This window comes from Ranitomeya variabilis, chromosome 2, assembly GCF_051348905.1.
Source record: "Ranitomeya variabilis isolate aRanVar5 chromosome 2, aRanVar5.hap1, whole genome shotgun sequence".
NCBI lineage: Eukaryota > Metazoa > Chordata > Amphibia > Anura > Dendrobatidae > Ranitomeya > Ranitomeya variabilis.
In genome coordinates, this window is record NC_135233.1 from 817,714,550 (window position 1) to 817,733,669 (window position 19,120).

The 19,120-nt window shown below is 43.8% G+C and overlaps 1 protein-coding gene across 4 annotated transcripts in view; it reads right to left on the bottom strand.

Moving 5' to 3' along the window:
* The window catches only part of PRIM2 (DNA primase subunit 2), a 297,371-nt gene that overhangs the window by 265,796 nt on the left and 12,455 nt on the right, over window positions 1–19,120 (bottom strand). The window lies entirely within an intron of this gene.

The following is a 19,120-nucleotide window of genomic DNA, read 5'->3' on the forward strand; positions in this document are numbered from 1 at the left end:
CGATTCCGAGACTGTTTTCTCGTGACATATTGTTCTTCACAATAGTGGTAACATTTGTTCGATACGACTTACGGTTATTTGTGAAAATATCAGAAATTTAGCAATGTCACAATTTTTTAAAGTTAACTTCTTATGACCTTAAATCAGACAGTTATGTCACAAAATAGTGAATAAACAAATTTTCCCACGTCTACTTTACATCTGCAAAAAATTTTGAAACAATTTCTTTTTGTTAGGAAGTTAGAAGGGTTAAAAGTTAATTATCAATTTCTTATTTTTTCCACTAAATTTACAAAACCATTTTTTAAGGGACCACATCATATTTAAAGTGACTTTGGGGGAAGCCTATATGACACAAAAAAAGCAAGAGTGATACCATTCTAAGGGTATGTGCACACGTCAGGATTTCTTGCAGAAATAATCCTGACAAAAGAAAGGACATTTCTGCCAGAAATCCGTATGCGTTTTTTTTGCGTTTTTGACGCTTTTTTTGCAGTTTTTCCCAATGCATAGAACAGCGGGAAAAACGCATAAAATCTGCAAAATTAATGAACATGCTGCTTTTTTTTTACCGCGATGCATTTTTTTTGCGGAAAAAACGCACCATGTGCACAAAACAAGCAGAATGCATTCTAAATGATAGGATGCAGAATGTATGCATTTTTAATGAGTTTTTATAGTTTTTTTATGGCGAAAAAACGTGAAAAAAAACGAGAAAAAACCTGAACGTGTGCACATACCCTCAAAACTGCACCCCTCAAGTCCTCAAAACTACATTCAACTTCATGACTGGAGCTTTTTCGGTTTTGCGTTTTTCGCTCCCCTTCTTTCCAAAGCCATAACTTTTTTATTTTTCCGTTAATATGGCCATGTGAGGGCTTATTTTTTGAGGGACAAGTTGTACTTTTGAACAACACTATTGGTTTTAGCATGTCACATACTCGAAAACGGGAAAAAATTCAAGTGTGGTGAAATTGCAAAAAAGTGCAATCCCACGCTGGTTTTTCGTTGGCTTTTTTGCTAGGTTCACTAAATTCTAAAACTGCCTGCCACTAGGATTCTCCAGGTTAATACGAGTTCATAGACACCAAACATGTCTAGGTTCTTTTTTTATCTAAGTGGTGAAAAAAAATTCCAAAGTTTGCTTAACCCCTTCATGACCTTGCCGTTTTTTGCAATTCTGACCAGTGTCCCTTTATGAGGTAATAACTCAGGAACGCTTCAACGGATCCTAGCGATTCTGAGATTGTTTTTTCGTGACATATTGGGCTTCATGTTAGTGGTAAATTTAGGTCGATAATTTCTGAGTTTATTTGTGAAAAAAACGGAAATTTGGCAAAAATTTTGAAAATTTCGCAATTTTCACATTTTGAATTTTTATTCTGTTAAACCAGAGAGTTATGTGACACAAAAAAGTTAATAAATAACATTTCCCACATGTCTACTTTACATCAGCACAATTTTGGAAACAAATTTTTTTTTTGCTAGGAAGTTATAAGGGTTAAAATTTGACCAGTGATTTCTCATTTTTACAACAAAATTTACAAAACCATTTTTTTTAGGGACCACCTCACATTTGAAGTCAGTTTGAGGGTTCTATATGGCTGAAAATACCCAAAAGTAACACCATTCTAAAAACTGCACCCCTCAAGGTGCTCAAAACCACATTCAAGAAGTTTATTAACCCTTCAGGTGTTTCACAGCAGCAGAAGCAACATGGAAGTAAAAAATGAACATTTAACTTTTTAGTCACAAAAATGAACTTTTAGCAACTATTTTTTATTTTCCCAAGGGTAAAAGGAGAAACTGGACCACGAACGTTGTTGACCAATTTGTCCTGAGTACGCTGATACCTCATATGTGGGGGTAAACCACTGTTTGGGCGCACGGCAGGGCTCGGAAGGGAAGGAGCGCCATTTGACTTTTTGAATGAAAAATTGGCTCCAATCTTTAGCGGACACCATGTCGCGTTTGGAGAGCCCCCGTGTGCCTAAACATTGGAGCTCCCCCACAAGTGACCACATTTTGGAAACTAGACCTCCCAAGGAACTTATCTAGAAGCATAGTGAGCACTTTAAACCCCCAGGTGCTTCACAAATTGATCCGTAAATATGAAAAAGTACTTTTTTTTCACACAATTTCTTTTAGCCTCAATTCTTTCATTTTCACATGGGCAACAGGATAAAATGGATCCTAAAATTTGTTGGGCAATTTCTCCTGAGTATGCCGATACCTCAAATGTGGGGGTAAACCACTGTTTGGGTGCACGGCGAGGCTCGGAAGGGAAGGCGTGCCATTTGACTTTTTGAATGGAAAATTAGCTCCAATCGTTAGCGGACACCATGTCGCGTTTGGAGAGCCCCTGTGTGCCTAAACATTGGAGCTCCCCTACAAGTGACCCCATTTTGGAAACTAGACCCCCCAAGGAACTTATCTAGATGCATAGTGAGCACTTATAACCCCCAGGTGCTTCACAGAAGTTTATAACGCAGAGCCGTGAAAATAAAAAAAATAATTTTTCTTTCCTCAAAAATGATTTTTAGCCCAGAATTTTTTATTTTCCCAAGGGTAATAGGAGAAATTGGACCCCAAATGTTGTTGTCCAGTTTGTCCTGAGTACGATGATACCCCATATGTGGGGGTAAACCACTGTTTGGGCGCACGGCAGGGCTCGGAAGGGAAGGCACGCCATTTGGCTTTTTGAATGGAAAATTAGCTCCAATCATTAGCGGACACCATGTCGCGTTTGGAGAGCCCCTGTGTGCCTAAACATTGGAGCTCCCGCACAAGTGACCCCATTTTGGAAACTAGACCTCCCAAGGAACTAATCTAGATGTGTGGTGAGCACTTTGAACCCCCAAGTGCTTCACAGAAGTTTATAACGCAGAGCCATGAAAATAAAAAATAATTTTTCTTTTCTCAAAAATGATTTTTTAGCCCACAATTTTTTATTTTCCCAAGGGTAACAGGAGAAATTGGACCCCAAAAGTTGTTGTCCAGTTTCTCCTGAGTACGCTGATACCCCATATGTGGGGGTAAACCACTGTTTTGGCACACGTCGGGGTTCGGAAGGGAGGTAGTGACGTTTTGAAATGCAGACTTTGATGGAATGCTCTGCGGGCGTCAGGTTGCGTTTGCAGAACCCCTGATGTGCCTAAACAGTAGGAACTCCCCACAATTGACTCCATTTTGGAAACTAGACCCCCAAGGGAACTTATCTAGATGTGTAGTGAGCACTTTGAACCCCCAAGTGCTTCACAGAAGTTTATAACGCAGAGCCGTGAAAATAAAAAATGTGTTTCCTTTCCTCAAAAATATTTTTTTAGCCCAGAATTTTTTTATTTTTGCAAGAGTAACAGGAGAAATTGGACCCCAAAAGTTGTTGTCCAGTTTCTCCTGAGTACGCTGATACCCCATATGTGGGGGTAAACCACTGTTTGGGCACATGCCGGGGCTCGGAAGGGAAGTAGTGACGTTTTGGAATGCAGACTTTGATGGAATGGTCTGCAGGCATCATGTTACGTTTGCAGAGCCCCTGATATGCCTAAACAGTAGAAACCCCCCACAAGTGACCCCATTTTGGAAACTAGACCCCCCAAGGAACTTATCTAGATGTGTGGTGAGCACGTTCAACCCCCAAGTGCTTCACAGAAGTTTACAACGCAGAGCCGTGAAAATAAAAAATCATTTTTCTTTCCTCAAAAAAGATGTTTTAGCAAGCAATTTTTTATTTTCACAAGGGTAACAGGAGAATTTGGACCCCAATATTTGTTGCCCAGTTTGTTGTGAGTACGCTGATACCCCATATGTGGGGGTAAACCACTGTTTGGGCACACGTCAGGGCTCGGAAGGGAAGTAGTGACATTTGAAATGCAGACTTTGATGGAATGGTCTGCGGGCGTCACATTGCATTTGCAGAGCCCCTGATGTGCCTAAACAGTAGAAAGACCCCACAAGTGACCCCATTTTGGAAACTAGACCCCGAAGGAACTTATCTAGATGTGTGGTGAGCACTTTCAACCCCCAAGTGCTTCACAGAAGTTTATAACGCAGAGCCGTGAAAATAAAAAATAATTGTTCTTTCCTCAAAAATTATGTTTTAGCAAGTAATTTTTTATTTTTGCAAGGGTAACAGGAGAAATTGGACCCCAACAGTTGTTGCCCAGTTTGTCCTGAGTACGCTGGTACCCCAAATGTGGGGGTAAACCACTGTTTGGGCGCACGTCGGGGCTTGGAAGGGCGGGAGCACCATTTGACTTTTTGAACGCAAGATTGGCTGGAATCAATGGTGGCGCCATGTTGCGTTTGGAGACCCCTGATGTGCCTAAACAGTGGAAACCCCTCAATTCTAACTTCAACACTAACCCCAACACACCCCTAATCCTAATCCCAACTGTAGCCATAACCCTAATCACAACCCTAACCCCAACACACCCCTAACCACAACCCTAACCGCAACACAACCGTAACCCTAATTCCAACCCTAATCCTAACCCTAATCCCAACCGTAACCCTAATCCCAACCCTAACCACAACTGTAACCCCAACACACCCCTAACCCTATCCGTAACCATAACCACAAGCCTAATCTTAACCCTATTTCAAACCCTAGCCCTAATTCCAACCCTAACTCTAATTCCAACCCTAACCCTAAGGCTATGTGCCCACGTTGCGGATTCGTGTGAGATTTTTCCGCACGATTTTTGAAAAATCTGCAGGTTTTACCTGCGGATTTACAGCAGATTTCCAGTGTTTTTTTGTGCGGATTTCACCTGCGGATTCCTATTGAGGAACAGGTGTAAAACGCTGCGGAATCCGCACAAAGAATTGTGCTGCGGAAAATACAATGCAGCGTTTCTGCACGGAATTTTCCGCACCATGGGCACAGCGGATTTGGTTTTCCTTAGGTGTACATGGTACTGTAAACCTGATGGAAAACTGCTTCGAATTCGCAGCGGCCAATCCGCTGCGGATCCGCTGCCGATCCGCTGCGGATCCGCGGCCGATCCGCTGCGGATCCGCGGCCGATCCGCTGCGGATCCGCTGCCGATCCGCTGCGGATCCGCGGCCGATCCGCTGCGGATCCGCGGCCGATCCGCTGCGGATCCGCTCTGTGTGCACATGCCATAACCCTACCCCTAACCCTAACCGTAACCCTAACCCTACCCCTAACCCTACCCCTAGTTCTAACCCTAGTTCTAACCCTAACCCTAGCCCTAGTGGAAAAAGAAAAAAAAATATTTATTTTATTATTGTCCCTACCTATGGGGGTGATAAAGGGGGGGGGTTATTTATTATTTTTTTATTTTGATCGCTGTGATAGAACCTACCACAGCGATCAAAATGTACTTGTAATGAATCTGCCGGCCGGCAGATTCGGCGGGCGCACTGAGCATGCGCCCGCCATTTTGGAAGATGGCGGCGCCCAGCGAGGAGACGGACCGACACCGGGAGCCTCGGTAAGTATAAGGGGGGGAGATCGGGGCACGGGGGGGGCGTCAGAGCACCGGGGGATAACATAGGAGCAGGGGGGGAGTGGGCAGGAGGACGGGGGAGCGGAGCACAGGACGGAGGGGACCGGACCCCATAACAGAGCACTGGGGGGGGCGATCGGTGGGGTGGGGGGGGTCACTTCAGGTTTTCCAGCCATGGCCGATGGTATTGCAGCATCGGCCATGGCTGGATTGTAATATTTCACCAGTTTTTTAGGTGAAATATTACAAATCGCTCTGATTGGCAGTTTCACTTTCAACAGCCAATCAGAGCGATCGTAGCCACGGGGGGGGTGAAGCCACCCCCCCTGGGCTGAAGTACCACTCCCCCTCTCCCTGCAGATCGGGTAAAATAGGAGTTAACCCCTTCACCCAATCTGCAGGGACGCGATCATTCCATGACGCCACATAGGCGTCATGGGTCGGGGAAGGGGTTAAAAAAAAATTGTTCCATTTTCCAATACCCGTAGCGTCTCCATTTTTCGTGATCTGGGGTTGGGAGAGGGCTTATTTTTTGTGTGCCGAGCTGATGTTTTTAATTATACCATTTTGGTGCAGATACCTTCTTTTGATCACCCATTATTGCATTTTAATGCAATGTCGTGGCGACCAAAATAACGTAATTCTGGTGTTTCGATTTTTTTTCTTGCTACGCCGTTTAGTGATCAGAATAATCCTTTTTTTGATAGATCGGGCAATTCTGAAAGCAGCGATACCAAATATGTGTAGGTTTAATTTTTTTATTGTTATTTATTTTGAATGGGGCGAAAGGGTTGTGATTAACTTTTTTTTTTTCATATTTTTAAAAACATTTTTATTTAACTTTTGGCATGCTTCAATAGCCTCCATGGGAGACTAGAAGCTGGCACAACTCGATCACCTCTGCTACATAGAGGTGATGCACAGATCACTTCTATGCAGCAGAATTACAGCATTGCTATGAGCGCTCATAGCAATCAGGCATCAACAACCATAGAGGTCTCAAGGAGACCTCTGGTTGTCATGCCGACGCATCACTGACCCCCAATCACGTGATGGGGGTCAATGATGAGCGCATTTCCGGCCGGAAGCGGTAGTTAAATGCCGCTCTCAGCGTTTGACAGTGGCATTTAACTAGTTAATAGCAGCGGGCGAATCGCGATTCCACTCGCCGCTATTGCGGGCAACATGTCAGCTGTACAAAACAGCTGACATGTCCCGGCTTTGATGCGGGCTCACCGCCGGAGCCCGCATGAAAGCAGGGGATCTGGCCTCAGACGTACTTTCCGATCCGAGGTCAGAAAGGGGTTAAGAAAGCCATTATTTCCACCATAAGCTTTGCGAAGACACAGGGTACGGAGGAGAGACCAAACTGAAATAGAACATCGAAACTGGAAATGCTGAATCCTTCCCTGATCTATTATTGGAAACCTGAGGTACTTCTGGTACGAGGCATGGATGGGTAGGTGATAGTAGGCACTCTTCAGATCTAACGTGCTCATCACTGAGTCCTTCTTTATCAGAGGTATGACAGATTTCAATCACTCCATCTCGAATTATTTGTAAAGCACTGATTTAGTGTTTTTAGATTGATGGGTACTCTCCTCCAGGCTTTTTTATGAAGAACAGACTTGAATAGTGTCCCTGATATTGTTGGGACGGTGGTACCTGAACTATACGACCCGCAAGTCTATAAATTCCTTCATGTCGTTTAAGAGCCTCTGATGGACCCCTGGAGACTGAGCAGGTGTTAGACAGAATCTTCCAGGAGGCAACTTAGCGAACTCTATTCTGTAAACCTGAGCGACTGTCTGCAGAATCCACGGATTTCTGGAAATTTCCTGTCAGCTGCCAAGGAAGTACTGAAACCCCCTCCTCCCCAATGCTTCTGGCATCATTGCCTGCTAGATCCCAGCTTTTGGTTCTCAAAGTAGCCTCTTTCTCTACCGCCCTTGCGGTAGCTCCACCTGCCCAACTTCCCTTTCCCTCTATAGTCCTGTCTGGGATAAGAGCGAATTCTCCGAAAGGAAGGCATCCTTTTCGGTTTTTCTTCCAGGAAACCTTTTTATCTGACCCATTCTCTAGTAACTCATCCAGGGCTGGCCCAAACACCTGTAGGCCAGAGAAGGGAATTAAACATAATTTATTTTTTGAGTGGGTATCTCCTGATCATGATCTTAACCATAAAGCACCTCTCGCTGCATTCAATAGCGCACTATTTCTTGTAGCAAACCGAACTGAGTCTGCCGAGGCATCCGCCATGAAGTCGGTTGCCATCTTTAGCAATGGTAGCGACCTCAGGATTTCTTGTCCAGGAGTCTTGTTCTTATATGACTATCCAACTCCTCAACCCGCAGGCTCATTGACTTGGCTACTGAAGTGGCTGCTATGTTCACCTTTATGATAGCTGAAGGTGATTCCCAGGTCTTTTTAAGGAAATCTTCTGATCTTTTGTCCATAGGAACTTTAAGTCTAGAGGAGTCCTCAAAGAGAATAGCTGTATTTTTTAGAGACCCTCGCTACTGGTATATCAACCTTTGGGACCTCTTTCCATACTTTGGTCTCATCTAGATTAAAGGGGAGACGATATTTAAAGTCTCTCAGAACAACCAACTTTTTCCCCACGTCTTCCCACTCTTCCCGTATCATTGTTGGGATGTGCTTATTTACTGAGAAGACTCTGTTCATAAGGACTCTTAAACCTCCTAACATCTCGTCCTGAACTGTGAGAGGTCACCTTCGCCTGGGTCAGGATCAGGCCTGTTTCACATGTCAGTGGCTCCGGTGTCAGTTTTCTCACATACCGGAGACACTGACTCACGTAGACACATTAAAATCAATGTGTCTCTGCACATCTCAGCGTGTTTTCACGGACCGCGTGTCCGTTTGAAAAACACAGAGACATGTCAGTGTTCATGGGAGCGCACGGATCACACGGACCCATTAAAGTCAATGGGTCCGTGTAAAACACGTACCGCAGACGGATGCTGTCTGTGTGCAGTCCGTGTGCCGTGCAGCAGACAACGCTACAGTAAGCGCTGTCCCCCCAGCTTGTGGTGCTGAAGCCGCCATTCCTTTCTTCTCTCCAGCAGCGTTCGCTGGAGAGAAGGAATAAAAAATCATTTTTTAATTTTTTTTGCGGTTGAAATAAAGTTCCCGGTAACCAACCCCCTCCCACCCTCTGTGCGCCCGCCCGCTGGAAATAAAAATACTCACCCAACTCACCACGTGACCGCTCATAGAGGACAAGCTGCGGTGCTGAGAGGAAGCATCGAGGGAGCTGGGTGAGTATTTTATTTCCAGCGGGCGGGCGCACAGGGGGTGGGAGGGGGGAGGTTACCGGGAAGTTTATTTCAACCGCAAAAAAAATAAAAAAAACAATGATTTTTCATTCCTTCTCTCCAGCGAACGCTGCTGGAGAGAAGAGATGAATGGCGGCTTCAGCACCCAAAGCAGGGGACAGCGCTTACCGTAGCGCTGTCTCCTGCACGGTCCGTGTGATACCCAGTCGGCACACGGCTGCCGCACGTGTGCCACACTGATGTGCCATGTGAGCTCACGGACACAGATAACTTCGGTACCGATTTTTCTGGTACCGGAATTATCTGGACGTGTGAGACTGGCCTCAAGTAGTAAGACAACTCTCCTTCCTCTGAGCTTTGATGTGGGCTCCGGCAGTAAGCCCACATCAAAGTCGCGACATGTCAGCTGTTTTGTACAGCCGACATGGGCGCGCAATAGCGGCGGGTGAAATCACGTTTCACCCGCTGCTATTAACCTGTTAAATGCCGCTGTCAAACGCTGACAGCGGCATTTAACTACCGCTTCCGGCCACGCGACCGGAAATGAGCGCATCACCGACCGCCATCACATGATAAGGGGGCCGGCGATGCATCAGGATGGTAACCATAGAGGTCCTTGAGACCTCTATGGTTACTGATGCAGGCCTGCTGTGAGCGCCACCCTGTGATCGGCGCTTATAGCAAGCCTGCAATTCAGCTACATAGCAGCGATTTGATGATCGCTGCTATGTAGCTGAGCCGATCGGGTGGTGCCAGCTTCTAGCCTCCCATGGAGGCTATTGAAGCATGGCAAAAGTAAAAAAAAAAAAGTTTTTAAAAATATGAAAAAAATAAAAAAAAGTAAAAGTTTAAATCACCCCCCTTTCGCCCCATCCAAAATAAAACAATAAAAAAATCAAACCTACACATATTTGGTATCGCCGCGTTCAGAATCGCCCGATCTATCAAAAAAAAAAAACAACATTAACCTGATCACTAAACGGCGTAGCGAGAAAAAAATGTGAAACGCCAGAATTACGTTTTTTTGGTTGCCGCAACATTGCATTAAAATGCAATAACGGGCGATCTAAATAACGTATCTGCATAAAAGTGGTATCATTAAAAAAGTCAGCTCGGCATGCAAAAAATAAGCACTCACCCGACCCCAGATCACGAAAAATGGAGATGCTGCGGGTATCGGAAAATGGCACTTTTTTTTTTTTTTTTTAGCAAAGTTTTTAATTTTTTTTCATTGCTTAGATAAAAAAATAACCTAGACATGTTAGGTGTCTATGAACTCGTAATGATCTGGGGAATTATAATATCAGGTCAGTTTAGCATTTAGTGAAGCTAGCAAAAAAGCCAAACAAAAAACAAGTGTGGGAATGCACTTTTTTTGCAATTTCACCACACTTGGAATTTTTTTCCAGTTTTCTAGTACAAAACATGGTAAAACCAATGGTGTCGTTCAAAAGTACAGCTCGTCCCGCAAAAAATAAGCCCTCACATGACCATATTGACGGAAAAATAAAAAAGTTATGGCTCTGGGAAGGAGGGGAGCGAAAAACGAAAACACAAAAAAGAAAAAGGGCCGCGGCGGGAAGGGGTTAAGAAAGTAGGAGCCCAGAGCCCTCTAGAGAGAGAGATATGGTTAACCCGGGAAACCACAGCTCGACCAAACGTTGAGAGACCCTCCAGAGAGTATCAGCGTGGTTCTTGAGTACAGGCTGGACCCTGCAGAGCCCATTACTCCTTGTAAATAGAACGTCCACATGCGTGCTCCTCTTCCACGTCTGTCCCTGATAGGGACAGGAAAACCACTAGAGGGTGTGGGGAGGGGCTATTTAACCTCTTCTGCGTTCCTGTCCCTATCAAGGATAAGAAGAAATACCTCCTGGTGGTGCTGTCAGGAGGAACGTCATAGAAATACACTGCCGTTCAAAAGTTTAGGGTCAGTAAGAAATGTCCTTATTTTTTAAAGAAAAGCACAGTTTTTTCCAATGAAGCTAACATTAAACGATTCAGAAATACACTCTATACATTGTTAATGTGGTAAATGACTATTCTAGCTGCAAATGTCTGGTTTGTAATGCAATATCTTCAAAGGTGTATAGAGGCCCATTTCTAACAACCATCACTCCAATGTTCTTATGGTACTCTGTATTTGCTAACTGTGTAAGAAAGCCAATGGATGGTTACAATACCCTTGACAACCCTTGTGCAAGTATGTTAGCACAGCTGAAAACAGTTTGGCTGATTAGAGAACCGATAAACCTGACCTTCCTTTGAGCTAGTTGAGAATCTGGAGCATTACATTTGTTGGTTCCATTAAACTCTCAAAATGGCCAGAAAAAAAGAACTTACATGTGAAACTCCACAGTCTGTTCTTATCGGCGTGTACTACTCCCTTCAGAGGAGAGAACAAACAGGCTCTAACCAGAGTAGAAAGAGAAGTGGGAGGCCCCGCTGAACAACTGAGCAACAAGACAAGTACATTAGAGTCTGTAGTTTGCGAAATGAACGCCTCACGGGTCCTCAACTGGCAGCTTCATTAAACAGTACAAGGAAAACGCCAGTGTCAATGTCTACAGTGAAGAGGCGACTCCGGATGCTGGCCTTCAGTGAAGAGTTGCAAAGAAAAAGCCATATTGGAGAGTGGCTAATAAAAGGAAAAGATTAATATGGGCAAAAGAACACAGACATTGGACAGAGGAAGATTGGAAAAAAGTGTTATGGACAGACGAATCCAAGTTTGAGGTGTTTGGATCACACAGAAGAACATTCGTGAGACGCAGAACAACTGAACAGATGCTGGAAGAGTGCCTGACCCATCTGTCAAGCATGGTGGAGGTAGTGTGATGGTCTGGGGTTGCTCTGGTGCTTGTAAATTGGGAGAATTGTACAAGGTAAAAGGGATTTTGAATATGGAAGGCTATCACTCCATTTTGCAACACCATGCCATACCATGTGGACAGTGCTTGATTAGAGCCAATTTCATCCTACAACAGGACAATGACCCAAAGCACACCTCCACATTATGCAAGAACTATTTAGGGAAGAAGCAGGCAGCTGGTATTCTCTCTGTGATGGAGTGGCCAGCGCAGTCACCAGATCTCAACCCCATTGAGCTGTTGTGGGAGCAGCTTGACCATATGGTACGCAAAAAGTGCCCATCAAGCCAAACCAACTTGTGGGAGGGGCTTCTGGAAGCATGGGGTGAAATTTCTCCAGATGACCTCAGCAAATTAACTGCTAGAATGCCAAAGGTCTGCAATGCTGTAATTGCTGCAAAGGGAGCATTGTTTGACAAAAGCAAAGTATAAAGGAGAAAATTATTATTAAAAATAAAATCTTTTTTTCGAACCTTGTCAATGTCTCAACTAGATTTTCAATTCATTTGGTAACTCATTTAATAAAACTATGAGTTTTCATTCAAAACACAATTGTCTGGGTGACCCTAAACTTTTAAACGGTAGTGTATATTTTATAACTGCAATGGCACGGTGCTAATTACTGGGTGACTAGTCAGTGGGACGTTGTTTTCCCCAGACTAATCAAGTCCTTGGGTGTGAGTAGTATGATTTGCAAGAGCACTGTCACCGCTGGCTGTTTGCAAATCTGTTCCTCTCTGACAATTCACTGTAAGCTGGGTATACACACCCCGGCTTCATCGGCGCACTGCACATGCCCAGAGGAGCAGCAATGGCTTAGGACTCGGCCAGTCTTAGGCTACTTTCACACTAGCATCGTTTGGCCTCCGTCGCAATGCGTCATTTTGGCTAAAAAACGCATCATGCAAAAGTGCTTGCAGGTTTATAACAAAAACCGAACTTGTGGATGTAATTAGGAATACCACGCTCCCTTCTATCTGGAGTGCCCATAGCACCCTATCAGGGGAGAACCACTCGGGAGTAACAAACTCCCAAGTATATACTTGTTGACAACAACCAAAGAACATATGTGCAAAAAAAACTACATAGTGGTAATTTTATCACAAAATGTAAACTTTATTTAAGTACAACATAAGAACACAAAAAGTAATAGGATGGGAATGAGGTGAAGGACTATACTGGAAAATGACTGCATATAAGCACACTGATATGTGTATCATGGGGGGTACATAGCCTAATAGCAATATAAAAAGTCAATAGTCTCAATGCCTGGCACTACGTATAAAGGCTAGTAAAAAAAAAGGGGGGGGGGGGGCAGGAGTAGTCACCGGAACTCAGTGACCAGATGACCCTTAAGGTACACCCAGTCCTGACCCCACATAAAGATAATCCATATTGCACATACATCCATAAAGTGCTTCAGTGATTATAAAGGTGCCAGAGATAGCGTGCCACAATTAACCCCTTCATGACCCAGCCTATTTTGGCCTTAATGACCTTGCCGTTTTTTGAAATTCTGACCAGTGTCCCTTTATGAGGTAATAACTCAGGAACGCTTCAACGGATCCTAGCGATTCTGAGATTGTTTTTTAGTGACATATTGGGCTTCATGTTAGTGGTAAATTTAGGTCGATAATTTCTGAGTTTATTTGTGAAAAAAACGGAAATTTGGCAAAAAATTTGAAAATTTCGCAATTTTCACATTTTGAATTTTTATTCTGTTAAACCAGAGAGATATGTGACACAAAATAGTTAATAAATAACGTTTCCCACATGTCTACTTTACATCAGCACAATTTTGGAAACAAATTTTTTTTTTGCTAGGAAGTTATAAGGGTTAAAATTTGACCAGTGATTTCTCATTTTTACAACAAAATTTACAAAACCATTTTTTTTAGGGACCACCTCACATTTGAAGTCATTTTGAGGGTTCTATATGGCTGAAAATACCCAAAAGTGACACCATTCTAAAAACTGCACCCCTCAAGGTGCTCAAAACCACATTCAAGAAGTTTATTAACCCTTCAGGTGTTTCACAGCAGCAGAAGCAACATGGAAGTAAAAAATGAACATTTAACTTTTTAGTCACAAAAATGATCTTTTAGCAACAATTTTTTTATTTTCCCAGCGGTAAAAGGAGAAACTGGACCACGGACGTTGTTGTCCAATTTGTCCTGAGTACGCTGATACCTCATATGTGGGGGTAAACCACTGTTTGGGTGCACGGCAGGGCTCGGAAGGGAAGGAGCGCCATTTGACTTTTTGAATGAAAAATTGGCTCCAATCTTTAGCGGACACCATGTCACGTTTGGAGAGCCCCCGTGTGCCTAAACATTGGAGCTCCCCCACAAGTGACCCCATTTTGGAAACTAGACCCCCCAAGGAACTTATCTAGAAGCATAGTGAGCACTTTAAACCCCCAGGTGCTTCACAAATTGATCCGTAAAAATGAAAAAGTAGTTTTTTTTCACAAAAACATTATTTTAGCCTCAATTTTTTCATTTTCACATGGGCAACAGGATAAAATGGATCCTAAATTTTGTTGGGCAATTTCTCCTGAGTACACCAATACCTCACATGTGGGGGTAAACCACTGTTTGGGCACATGGTAAGGCTCGGAAGGGAAGGAGCGCCATTTGACTTTTTGAATGGAAAATTAGCTCCAATCGTTAGCGGACACCATGTCGCGTTTGGAGAGCCCCTGTGTGCCTAAACATTGGAGCTCCCCTACAAGTGACCCCATTTTGGAAACTAGACCCCCCAAGGAACTTATCTAGATGCATAGTGAGCACTTATAACCCCCAGGTGCTTCACAGAAGTTTATAACGCAGAGCTGTGAAAATAAAAAAAAAAATTTTCTTTCCTCAAAAATGATTTTTAGCCCAGAATTTTTTATTTTCCCAAGGGTAATAGGAGAAATTGGATCCCAAATGTTGTTGTCCAGTTTGTCCTGAGTACGATGATACCCCATATGTGGGGGTAAACCACTGTTTGGGCGCACGGCAGGGCTCGGAAGGGAAGGCACGCCATTTGGCTTTTTGAATGGAAAATTAGCTCCAATCATTAACCCCTTCCCGACATTTGACGTACTATCCCGTCGAGGTGGGGTGGGCCCGTATGACCGCCGACGGGATAGTACGTCATCATCGATCAGCGGCGCTCACGGGGGGAGCGCGGCCGATCGCGGCCGGGTGTCAGCTGCATATCGCAGCTGACATCCGGCACTATGTGCCAGGAGCGGTCACGGACCGCCCCCGGCACATTAACCCCCGGCACACCGCGATCAAACATGATCGCAGTGTACCGGCGGTATAGGGAAGCATCGCGCAGGGAGGGGGCTCCCTGCGGGCTTCCCTGAGACCCCCGGAGCAACGCGATGTGATCGCGTTGCTCTGAGGGTCTCCTACCTCCCTCCTCGCCGCAGGTCCCGGATCCAATATGGCCGCGGCATCCGGGTCCTGCAGGGAGGGAGGTGGCTTACCGAGTGTCTGCTCAGAGCAGACACTTCGTAAGCCTGCAGCCCTGCACAGCAGATCGTCGATCTGGCAGAGTGCTGTGCACACTGCCAGATCAATGATCTGTGATGTCCCCCCCTGGGACAAAGTAAAAAAGTAAAAAAAAAAATTTTCCACATGTGTAAAAAAAAAAAAAAAAATTCCTAAATAAATAATGATAAAAAAATATATATTATTCCCATAAATACATTTCTTTATCTAAATAAAAAAAACAAAACAATAAAAGTACACATATTTAGTATCGCCGCGTCCGTAACGACCCAACCTATAAAACTGCCACACTAGTTAACCCCTTCAGTAAACACCGTAAGAAAAAAAAAAAAAAAACGAGGCAAAAAACAACGCTTTATTACCATACCGCCGAACAAAAAGTGCAATAACACGCGATCATAAAGACTGATATAAATAACCATGGCACCGCTGAAAACGTCATCTTGTCCCGCAAAAAACAAGCCGCCATACAGCATCATCAGCAAAAAAATAAAAAAGTTATAGTCCTGAGAATAAAGCGATACCAAAATAATTATTTTTTCTATATTTTAGTTTTTATCGTATAAAAGCGCCAAAACATAAAAAAATGATATAAATGAGATATCGCTGTAATCGTACTGACCCGACGAATAAAACTGCTTTATCAATTTTACCAAACGCGGAACGGTATAAACGCCTCTCCCAAAAGAAATTCATGAATAGCAGGTTTTTGGTCATTCTGCCTCACAAAAATCGGAATAAAAAGCGATCAAAAATGGTCACGTGTCCGAAAATGTTACCAATAAAAACGTCAACTCGTCCCGCAAAAAACAAGACCTCACATGACTCTGTGGAGCAAAATGTGGAAAAATTATAGGTCTCAAAATGTGGAGACGCAAAAACTTTTTTGCTATAAAAAGCGTCGCTGGTTTCACACTTGCGTTTTTGTCTGCAGCGTTTTTTGCACAAAAAAACACATGCGTTTTTTCCCTATATTTAACATTGAAAACGCATGCGGTTTTTTTGTACGCGTTTGGTCGCGTTTTCAAACGCATGCGGTTTTTTTCTGCATGCGTTCATTTTCAGAAATACAACCTGCAGTATTTTCTTGCGTTTTTAAGCACATGCGTTTGTTTGCGTTAAAAACGCATGCATTTTTATCGAAAAAAACAGAAAACACACTGAAAAGCCACCCACCACCATCAAGGTGATAAAGGGATCCAAACCCTAACCCTAACTCTACCCCTAACCTCACCCCTAACCGTTTAATGAACATTTTCTGACAGTCATAGTGCCACGTATTTCAGTGCCACGTATTTCAGTGCCACGTATTTCAGTGCCACGTATTTCAGTGCCACGTATTTCAGTGCCACGTATTTCAGTGCCACGTATTTCAGTGCCACGTATCACGTATTTCAGTGCCACGTGTTTCAGTGCCACGTATTTCAGTGCCACGTATCACGTATTTCAGTGCCACGTATTTCAGTGCCACGTATTTCAGTGCCACGTGTTTCAGTGCCACGTATTTAAGTGCCACGTATCACATATTTCAGTGCCACGTATTTAAGTGCCACATATTTCAGTGCCACGTATTTCAGTGCCACGTATTTCAGTGCCACGTATTTCAGTGCCACGTATTTCAGTGCCACGTATTTCAGTGCCACGTATTTCAGTGCCACGTATCACATATTTCAGTGCCACGTATTTCAGTGCCACGTATCACGTATTTCAGTGCCACGTGTTTCAGTGCCACGTATTTAAGTGCCACGTATCACGTATTTCAGTGCCACGTATTTCAGTGCCACGTATTTCAGTGCCACGTATTTCAGTGCCACGTATTTCAGTGCCACGTATTTCAGTCACGTTTAGGGTTAGGGTTAGGGGTAGGGTTAGGGTTAGGGTTAGGGTTGGAGGTAAAGTTAGGGTTAGGGTTTGGATTACATTTACGTTTGGATTAGGGTTGGGATTAGAATTATGGGTGTGTCAGGGCTAGGGGTGTGGTTAGGGTTACCGTTGGGATTAGGGTTAGGGGTGTGTTTGGGTTAGGGTTTCAGGTAGAATTGGGAAGATTCCACTGTCCAGGCACATCAGGGGCTCTCCAAGCGCGACATGGCGTCCAATCTCAATTCCAGCCAATTCTGCGTTGAAAAAGTAAAACAGTGCTCCTTCCCTTCCGAGCTCTCCCGTGCGCCCAAAAAGGGGTTTACCCCAACATATGTGTTATCAGCGTACTCGGGACAAATTGAACAACAACTTCTGGGGTCCAAGTTCTCTTGTTATCCTTAGGAAAATAAAAATTTGGGGGGCTAAAAATCATTTTTGTGGGAAAAAAAAGATGTTTTATTTTCACGGCTCTGCGTTATAAACTGTAGTGAAACACTTGGGGGTTCAAAGTTCTCACAACACATCTAGATAAGTTCCTTTGGAGGTCTAGTTTCCAATATGGGGTCACTTGTGGGGGGTTTGTACTGTTTGGGTACATCAGGGGCTCTGCAAATGCAACGTGACGCCTGCAGACCAATCCATTTAAGTCTGCATTCCAAATGGCGCTCCTTCCCTTCCGAGCTCTGTCATGCGCCCAAACAGTGGTTCCCCCCCACATATGGGGTATCAGCGTACTCAGGACAAATTGGACAACAACTTTTGGGGTCTAATTTATCCTGTTACCCTTGTGAAAATACAAAACTGGGGGCTAAAAAATCATTTTTGTGAAAAAAAAAAAGAATTTTTATTTTCACGGCTTTGCGCTATAAACTTTAGTGAAACACTTGGGGGTTCAAAGTTCTCAAAACACATCTAGATAAGTTCCTTTGGAGGTCTAGTTTCCAATATGGGGTCACTTGTGGGGGGTTTGTACTGTTTGGGTACATCAGGGGCTCTGCAAATGCAACGTGACGGCTGCTGACCAATCCATTTAAGTCTGCATTCCAAATGGCGCTCCTTCCCTTCCGAGCTCTGTCATGCGCCCAAACAGTGGTTCCCCCCCACATATGGGGTATCAGCGTACTCAGGACAAATTGGAAAACAAATTTTGGGGTCCAATTTATTCTGTTACCCTTGTAAAAATACAAAGCTGGGTGCTAAAAAATCATTTTTGAGAAAAAAAATAAAAATTATTTTCACGGCTCTGCGTTATAATCTGTAGTGAAACACTTGGGGGTTCAAAGCTCTCAAAACACATCTAGATAAGTTCCTTAGGGGGTCTACTTTCCAAAATGGTGTCACTTTTAGGGAGTTTCAATGTTTAGGCACATCAGGGGCTCTCCAAACGCAACATGGCGTCCCATCTCAATTCCAGTCAATTTTGCATTGAAAAGTCAAATGGCGCTCCTTCCCTTCCAAGCTCTGCCATGCGCCCAAACAATGGTTTACACCCACATATGGGGTATCAGCGTACTCAGGACAAATTGGCCAACATTTTTTGGGGTCTAATTTCTTCTCTTACCCTTGGGAAAATAAAAAATTGGGGGCGAAAAGATCATTTTTGTGAAAAAATATGATTTTTTATTTTTACGGCTCTGCATTATAAACTTCTGTGAAGCACTTGGTGGGTCAAAGTGCTCACCACACATCTAGATAAGTTCCTTTGGGGGTCTACTTTCCAAAATGGTGTCACTTTTAGGGAGTTTCAATGTTTAGGCACATCAGGGGCTCTCCAAACGCAACATGGCGTCCCATCTCAATTCCAGTCAATTTTGCATTGAAAAGTCAAATGGCGCTCCTTCCCTTCCAAGCTCTGCCATGCGCCCAAACAATGGTTTACACCCACATATGGGGTATCAGCGTACTCAGGACAAATTGGCCAACATTTTTTGGGGTCCAATTTCTTCTCTTACCCTTGGGAAAATAAAAAATTGGGGGCGAAAAGATCATTTTTGTGAAAAAATATGATTTTTTATTTTTACGGCTCTGCATTATAAACTTCTGTGAAGCACTTGGTGGGTCAAAGTGCTCACCACACATCAAGATAAGTTCCTTAGGGGGTCTACTTT